The sequence below is a fragment of the Emys orbicularis genome, chromosome 2, assembly GCF_028017835.1.
Source record: "Emys orbicularis isolate rEmyOrb1 chromosome 2, rEmyOrb1.hap1, whole genome shotgun sequence".
Classification (NCBI taxonomy): domain Eukaryota; kingdom Metazoa; phylum Chordata; order Testudines; family Emydidae; genus Emys; species Emys orbicularis.
Genome location: NC_088684.1, coordinates 245,503,380 through 245,512,466, shown reverse-complemented (window position 1 = coordinate 245,512,466; position 9,087 = coordinate 245,503,380). Strand labels below are relative to the sequence as shown.

Below are 9,087 nucleotides of genomic sequence, written 5' to 3'. Positions count from 1 at the left end.
GATACCACTTGTCTATCCTATCAATTTACTGTAGCAGATACATGTTAACTAATGTACTTTCTATTCTGCCTGGAAGCTAAATGGGTATAATACTAAAGTCAACCTATAGTTTGGAGAAACATCTAGCCATAGCAAATGTAACATTTTTTTATTATAGTAACAAGTATCTTGATATTTACTTCACCTCCTTTCACTGTTGCACTATAGAGTACAATTTCAACCTCCCCACATCCCCAACCAGGAAATGCTATGGATGTCACTAAAGAATCACTTTGTTCACTAGTCCAAGACCATGATGGATCAGGTAAAAAGGCTAAGGAGACAAAAGTTACCTTTCCTTTGTATGTCCTTGTGTGGGAGAGAAGAAAATTAACTAATCTCAATGAGTCTCCTTGATGGAGCATGAGATGAAGGGTTTCATTTATCCAGAACTCTTTTTGCATGGATAATCTTATCAGACAAAGCATTCATGAATTCCCTTGAGAATCCTAAGCAGTTTGGTTCCACGTTATCAGATAGATGAAGTGTGCACAACCCAGGGGGCTTGATTCTGTAGGCACCTCACAAGGTGAAGCCCTATATTAGTCTCTTCTTGGAATGCACAAGTTTACTTCAGCAACTATTTTGAACTCAGCTGCTGTAAAGTTATTCCACAATAATGCTTATGTGACAACTGCCCTTTTAAGCCAAAACACTAGGCACTGAACGGGGGACCTCCAGTGTTAAAGGCACGAGCTACTGCAACTTGAGCTGAAAAGCCAAGCCCTTGTAGCAGAGGCTGTAATATTTCATATCCTTTGTGGATCAGCACAGCAGGGTACCTTTAACAAATCCTCCCTAGTGTGCTATACATGTGACTAATCATACATTATGCCAGTCCTTAGATTCTGATTGACACTCTAGGCACTATTAATGCTATGTCCACACTGCACTGTAATGTGGACTAGAGATGTGTGAATTGCACAGCGCACCAAGTTGTGCTACAACTGTCCCATATGGACACTGCTGGTGTGAACTAAAAGACACCTAAGTCATGTTAACGTAATCCTCTTTCAAATCAGACTACGTTAACATGAACTAGGTACCTTTTGGTTTGTGCCAGCAGAGTCCACATGGGACCATTAGAGTGCAACTCTTTGGTGCAATATGCAATTCACACCTCCGTAGTTTACACGGTAGTGCAGTGTAGACAATCCCTAAAATACATATCATTGAGCCTTCAACATCCTATTTCAAAGATAAAAATGAAATCTTGTTTAAAACAAAATGGATTGAGGACTGAACCAAATACTGTATAAATACCATTATCCCTTCATACAGAACAAGAAATAAATTCACATAATCCGTCTTGGCATACATTGGAGTTGCTTTTAACAAATACTGACTATAAACTGCTACACTCAGAAACCTTTGAGCAATGACCTAGAAATTTTACATGCCAAGTTAAATAGTGTAATTTAGGTGTGGTTTTTTGTGCATGCGGGAGTGGTGGTGGGGGGAAGATTTTCAAAGGGTACAAATGGCAGTTACATAACCCCATTGAAAATTGATGGGAGTTAGGAGTCTCCATAACTGATAATTTAGTAATTATTATGATTTTAATAGCATGGGCCACTCTTTTAAATCAGATAGCTCATGATATCAGAGTAAATACCATTATTTCTGCAAGCATGGCATAAATTGAGGGAATATGGGATAAATTGAATTTTACTTTGCAACTTTGATCTCCTGACCTGCATTATGCTCAAGTAATCCCAGTCAGGAATATTTCTAATATTTTTAATCTTTGAAAATACCCTTTAAATCCATCTATTCCTGTTCAGCAAAGTACTTAAGTATGTGCAGGAAAGGGGATAGGTGGAAAGGCTGCTGCAAACAACCAATCAGCAGACAGACAGTAGTACCCAGAAGCGCTGACTTCCCCAGTTCCCGGGGGATGCTCGACTTGTAGCCCATAAAGTCAGTTTGCTAGCTTGCTATATTGCAGGGATCGGCAACCTTTGGTACGCGGCCCATCAGGGAAATCTGCTGGTGGGCTGGGATGGTTTGTTTACCTGCAGTGTCCACAGGTTCGGCCAATCGCAGCTCCCACTGGCTGCGGTTCACCGTTTCAGGCCAATGGAGGCTGCGGGAAGTGGTGTGGGCTGAGGGATGTGCTGGCCGCTGCTTCCCGCAGCCCCCATTGGTCTGGAACGGTGAACCGCAGCCAGTAGGATGCTGCAGGTAAACAAACCGGCCCGGCCCGACAGCGGATTTCCCTGACGGGCCGTGTGCCAAAGGTTGCCAATCCCTGCTATATTGCATAATGTGTTTTCTTAATTGGTTTGAGTGATTACATTATTTTCTTGGGTTTTGTTTATGCCGAATCCCATTATATGTTATTCATAATAGTTATTCATAATAGTTGGCTATAATGCAAGGAACCTACAGGCCTGTATCCTGTATGATTAGCTAGAGCAGATCAGTATGAGTGTTTATAACCTTTGGTATAGCTAAATGGCCTATCGGTTACCCCTCTTGACATTGGGGAACTGAATGGGGGAACCGAACTGCTGAATATGTTTACCATAGGTCTGGAAAAGACTGCTAACTGCAGGGTACATCGCAGAACGTGGAAGTCATAAGTTAGGCCAAGGGTAATGGTTTTGAGCATGAGATAATCAATATTAATACGTATGAATATATGTCATAATATGTTAACCTATAGAGTAAGTGTACCCGAAGATTTATCTAGGTGAGGAAATAAGATTTGGGCATGATAGGTTGGGCCTTGATTAAGGCAGTGCCAGAACCCTATAAGAGGGTAAACAACCATGCAGGAGAGTTGCCTTTTCTTATCTTCTATCAAGCTATCAGCTCAGCTTTGCAATACAGTTTAGCTACTCAACACTCAACCCTAATCCCTACCAAATTTGGAAAGCCTGGGCCATCGAATTCATCAGGCATGCCAGAGATGAAGCTGGTCCTCTGTCTCCCACTACCAGCTCTTCAGGGAAGGGTGTGAGTATGCTAGTTCAAGTAGTTTTTTTAGCATAGAGATCTTACCACCAGGGGTCATAGAATTGTATTATTTCTTTGTGAGTCTGTGTTTTATAGTGTTTATTATTCTTTCATTCATTTTAATAAAGCTCTTAATAATTTGGTATTGTCCTCAGTATAAGTGTCCTTGCCACACAACCCGAGGGTCCTCTCACAACGTTGAACTCTCTGTGTTCTCTAACCCTGTAGCCTGAATTGGGACAAGAACCTAAATATCTTTTGGTCAGATCATTGGCGAGCTGTATAAAACTAGCCCATACATTCAGGTCAACAGACTCCCGCTCTGCCCCAGGCCCCGCCCCCACTCCATCTCTTCCCCCAAGCCCCCACTCCCGCCCTGCCTCTTCGCACCCCCACCCCTCCCCATTTCGCCCCCTCCCCCCACCTCTTCCTGCCCTCGCTCCAGCCAGCATCAGACTCTGGTTGCTGCTATGTTAATATATATACTGTAAGTGTTAGCTACAAGCTCCTTGTGCTCTAGTACAAAGAACAACTCAAAAGAAGAACCTGGCATAGTCCGGGGTGGGAGGAGGGGAGGCTCTGACCCAAGGTGTATTATGGCTAGTTATAGGTTGCCCAAAATAGAATACCCTCCCCCAAATGAATAAGGCCTGATTCTCCCATTGAATTCAGTAGGATTTGAGCTCATGCTTAAAATTAATTAGTTAATTATTAATTGTACTTAAGTGCTTTTCTGAATCGGGGCCTAAGGACTCAATTCTAGAGTTCTGCAAATAATCAATTTTTCACTTTGCTGGCTGATCTAAAAAAATCAGGGGAAAAATTGTTTGGGATCAAACAAAAGATTTCAGTTTTGAGGGGTTTTATTTAAACTTACAATTGAAGTAAATTTTGAATAAAAAATCAAAAATTTAATTTTTGACTGTCAAAATGGTTGGTTTTTTTTTCAATTTTTGTTGTTGTTGTTGTTGTACACTGAAACAATTTGGCAAATTCCATATCCATTTGCAAAATGTTTTGTTCGACTCAAATCTGCATTTTTTCAGTGAAAAAACCTTTAGATAAAAAAAAATTTGACCGATCTCTACTGTATCCCGTCATCTTTACTCACACTACGTTCCTTACTCTACTCTGCTAAATGTAAGGGCAGCAGAATCAGACACTATGCTAATACACATATGAACATTTAAAACAATTGGTAGAAATTCCGTTAATATTTAAGCAATATATTTAATCTCAATTTGAATAATAATATCTTGTAGCTAAAGAGCCCATTGTAAAGCTTAAGAAAATCAAACAGAAATAAATGCTAATCATTAATTACTGATGAAACTAAATATTCAGTCTGTCAGCTTCCTCAGATTTGTGCTACAATGAGAAAGTGGGCTATTTAACACTAATTATCTGCTGGATTTGTTCAGTGCCTGTGGTGGTCTTTTGCAGTAAGTTGTAAAGGAGGGTGTCAGACTGCTGGGGAATGCATCTCTGCCAATGGGGCAGTGTAGTGTCTTTGTGCCAGGAGGGTAAGTGCCCAGATTTATGTTTCATTTGCACCTGAGGTAACTCAAGTGCTAACAGTGCCTGAGGACTGTAAACGTGCCCAGATGGCAGCCTAATTAGAGATCTGTGGGAATGAAATATTTTGCCAGACATGTGACTGCAGTCTGATCAGACTGATTATGATTGGCTGAATGTGTAAGAAGTAGTTGGGAGCAGTCTCGTATGCTGTAAAAGCCATTTAATTTAAAGAAACAGACTTTCTCCTGGTTAAAATGGCACCATTACTTTTTTATTAGGATGATAAAATGGAATTGGATTATACACCAGTATACAGTGACTGCAAGAATAATGGAAATGTTCTGAATGAGCTTGAGGTATGACTGCAAAGCCAATAAAAACATTTTAAAAGGAGTAACGGGCTGATAATTATGCAAATGACAGTGCTACAGTAAAAGTGGAGGAGCTGCTCTATAGCTGGTGACATTAATTCAAAGCGAAGTGCCATCAGATTAATTTGAGCTACAGTGTCGGAGGTCCATTAAGGATTGTGTGACTGAACACAGGATGGGTTGCTCATAGAACTTTTAAGTGAACAGTAGCTACAGGAATGCATTTAGATTATTCTCTTTTAAAACTTTAAATATATAGGCCAAAACCTCAACTGAGGGAAAACTGCCATAGCTCTGTTGTGGACCTACACTGATTTATACCACTGGAAGATCTGACCCTCAATCCTCAATATTTTATATCCCACATCAGGTTACTAGTATCTTAGTTCTATTGATGCCACCATTTATGATGTCTGAGGGAGGAAAGCCCTTCTTTTCTTCTTTGTTTTTCTTATGCTCTTAATTAATCCAACATATTTAAAGTGTAGCAAGGAACGTCTTCTTTTTTTAATCCATTCTTCCTTTCCAGAAAGTTTCCTCAGGGGTGTTGGAATGATGGAGCTTATGTGTCTCCTGGAATCTGCAGCTGTCCAGCTGGATGGGTTGGTGGAGCATGGCATTTAAGTAAAATACTCTGATATTTCTTTTTTCAGTATTTTATGTATTTGTTTTAGTATTCAGAGCATAGATGCCTGACAAAGCCAAATTAATGACCCCGTCCTAGTCTGTCAGGGCTACCTTTGTGTAGTGGTGCCCCCAGATATCTAAGCAAGGTGGAAAATACATGGCTTGTGTATTTGGTAAAGGGCTATAGAGCCTTTCACCTCTAAGTCACTGGTTCAAATCCAAGTTTTGGTTGGTAGTCACCAAAAATTATTATCTAATACCTTTTGTGGGCCTACTTGAAATGTATTTTGTGGTCTCAGATCAGTTCCTAGTCAACAAGTTTCCACATCACAAAGAAACCCACCACTGGTGCTCGTTGCCAGTGTCATTAGAGAGGCCAAGGATTTAATGGACATGGGAAATGACACATCCCTTTACACTAGAGGTGTTTGCTCCTACAGTTTGACAGGTTATTGTTGGGGGGCATCCTGTGTTCCTCTTGATCCAAGGGTAAATAAAGGACTGCAGTAAGTAGGGCTGTTAGTCCAATGCCATTCCCAAGCACTTATGCCCAGATCCTCAAAGGTATTTAAACATCTAGCTCCCAAAGGCACCTAGACCTTTGAGGATCTGGGCCATACCCCCTGTTGATCCACAGTAAGAGCCATTCACCTTTCCAAACAGTGATTCATATAAGGAGGGAAGGTTCATAAGATTTTAATCAACTCAGAGCTGCCCCATATGCTCTGTAACAACATTGCTCCGAGAGGCAGTCACCAGGAGGTACTATTTTTGGAGAATAAATGGTGCAGACTTCCTTCCTGCTGGCTCAGAGACCGAGAGAATTGCTCGCTAGAGATTGTCCTTGAACTCAGTCTCCTGTGTGGTAGCACTCAGTGCTACCCTTTGAGTCTCTGGATTAATCCTCTGGGTTAATCCTTTTGAAATGAATGACCCAGTGAAAAGAACTGTTTATGAAATCCCAGAGTCATATGGGCCCTGGATTCCAAGCACTGCAGAAACACGAATGCAGCTGATATTGTCTAGGAGACCTTACAAATAAATGCTGTAATCTACTCATTTCTAGGAGGGACACCACCAATCAGATCCCTGATGAAACAGCTTATCCCTTGTTCTATCTAATGCAGGCAGAGGTACAGAGGTTGCCCTGAGGTTCAAGGGCAGATGTGGGGCATTTTGTGGAGATATTACAAAATGCCTGGTGCCAAAGATTTCAGTTAGTTACAGTCTTGTGGAATAGATAGTGATAGAAAGGATCAAACGCTTCACATTCTGTTGATTTTTTTGAGACTGCATCAGTTGTGGGGCTAGTGATCATTTCAGGCACAGCAGCCACCAAACCACTGTCACTTTGAACTTCACTTTTGGGGCTTGTGCCAACAGCAAATTACAACACCCCCAACTGGGCTGATTTAGCTGGCACATTGCGGGGGGGTGGGGCCAGGGCCCTGTCTGTTCACTGCCGCTCCCTGCCCACTTGCTCTTGGAGGCGTGCAGGAAATAGCACCTGCTTACTCCAGTATGCCCAGAGCCAAAGTCCAGGTAGCCCTTAGAGCTCTAACAGGAATTCTTGTTCTCCTTATATCCCCATGCAGGCATACAGCTCAAGTCACAATCCAGCCATACAGGGAGAACTGGAGTTAAGTTTTATATTTTCTCGCCTCATAAGATGGAGAGGACAGAAAAGGGGAATGGAGTGTGAGTGAAATTAGACGCAACATGACTGGATCCCAGTGAGGAGCATGAGCCTAGAATTCAAAGACAGTCATTGCTTACAGTACTTCCATGATGCTTTTATTGATATTGTCCCAGGATTGTCACTAGGGAACAATTCTGCTACTACAATGAGCCGTGCAAGAAAAATTAAACTGTGTTGTATGGTAGATGTACCATATATCTGGTGTATCATTTCAGCTGTTTGTAAACTGCCTTGTCAACATGGAGGGAAATGTGTAGTGCCAAATATGTGCAGATGTCGTTTGCTATACTCTGGTCTACAGTGTACAAAGACAAGAAACAAATGAGCCATCTTCCTCGAGATGAGCAGTGTTGCTTTAATGAGTATGGATGAGAGGGAGGAGATTTAAAAAAAAAAAAAAAACCCCAATTGGTCTTAAATAGCATTTTGTTCCCAGTATTTTAAAGAAAAGCTCTTCTGTATGAAAGGGAAAGTATTTTTAAAATACTCCAGACAAAGCAAATGAATATGCAGTCCAACTACTTTTGTGTGCTTTATAAGTAGAATAATTTTGTCAGTGGGTACAATTGATGTTGAAGTAAATATTTCCTTTTGAATAAAGCATTTACTTGCCTTTTTTTCTTATTTATTTCTCTTTGATTACCACAAATAGAAGTATTGTCGTTCATGAATAAGCTTCCTACATTAATAGCTGATAATAATAAACATTTGTGTTTTTAAAACCTTTTGTTCATCTTTATGTTCAAAAGTACATTGTAGCGGGAATGATACTTACCTTTAATGAGATCATCCTGCCACAAGGGGGCACTCTTTTCTATGGTAGGAATAATTTATAGAAGATGGAGTGCTCCGCTATAGCAGTGGTCTCCTGTCAACAGAATGGATATCACAGTAGGAAATAGTGGAAGGAGGTTGCACTTCTTTAGGAACAGCAGCAAGCTGTAAAGCATGTTGTTGATGTGTTGCTCAATCACTGAGCATTGCTTTGTGTGATTAGCAATAAAAATAAAATAATTAGGATCATGATCAGTCATAGTTTAATGTCTATTTTTATAGGGTCGGGATCCGCAATCACCTTCCTAAAGTTTAGTTTTGATAATATGCGAAGCCTCAGTCTAGCCATCTTAGGTGCTTACATAGCCTCCATTACCATAACACCTGAACTCTTCACAGTCCTTAGTATATTTATTCTCACAACACCCCTGTGAGGTAGGGAAGTGCTGTTATCCCCATTTTGGCACACAGGAAGTCAGTGACAGAGTAGGAAACTGAATCCAAGTCTCCCAAGTCCCAGTCTAGCACCCTATCCACTGGACAATCCTTCCTCTCTGAAGAATGCTCCCCTGTGATAGCAGTATGGGTGGAGGTGTCAGCGTAGCCATTGAAGAGAGAAGCTACTGAGGCTACAGCATGAGGATAGGGAGCAGCACCAGCATTCCATTAAAACAAGTCAACGCTAGTCAAAATTTTGGCCAAAATGTTTCACATTTTTTAAAGAACTATTTTCACCATTTTCCAAGCAGCTCTTCCAGAGAGCATGAGTAGGGAAGAGGTGTCCAACGAGAGACATTGGCTCTATGTAGGATGAATTCAAACGAGACTTCGGGTTTGCTCCTATCAACCTATGGAAGTGCCTATATGTAATCCTGAGCCACCTAGAGAGTGCTTCGACTTTAACAGATACAGGGTGGCTGGAGTGGAGGAAGCATTTCTCATGCTTTCAGTTGCCACCAAGCTTTATCCAGAGGCAGACAAAAAGCAGGGGAGCTCTCTCATTTGCTGTCTGCCCCCAGGGGTTGGGCTGAGCACACTTTCAGAGCTCTCACATTCTGAGAAAAGGGGCAAATGAAGGACGTTGATATAATATATGTG

At 41.2% G+C, this 9,087-nt stretch overlaps 1 pseudogene; it reads left to right on the top strand.

Moving 5' to 3' along the window:
- Positions 1 to 292: 292 nt before the first annotated feature.
- On the top strand, positions 293 to 7,540 carry LOC135873840 (von Willebrand factor D and EGF domain-containing protein-like; annotated as a pseudogene).
- Positions 7,541 to 9,087: the final 1,547 nt, after the last annotated feature.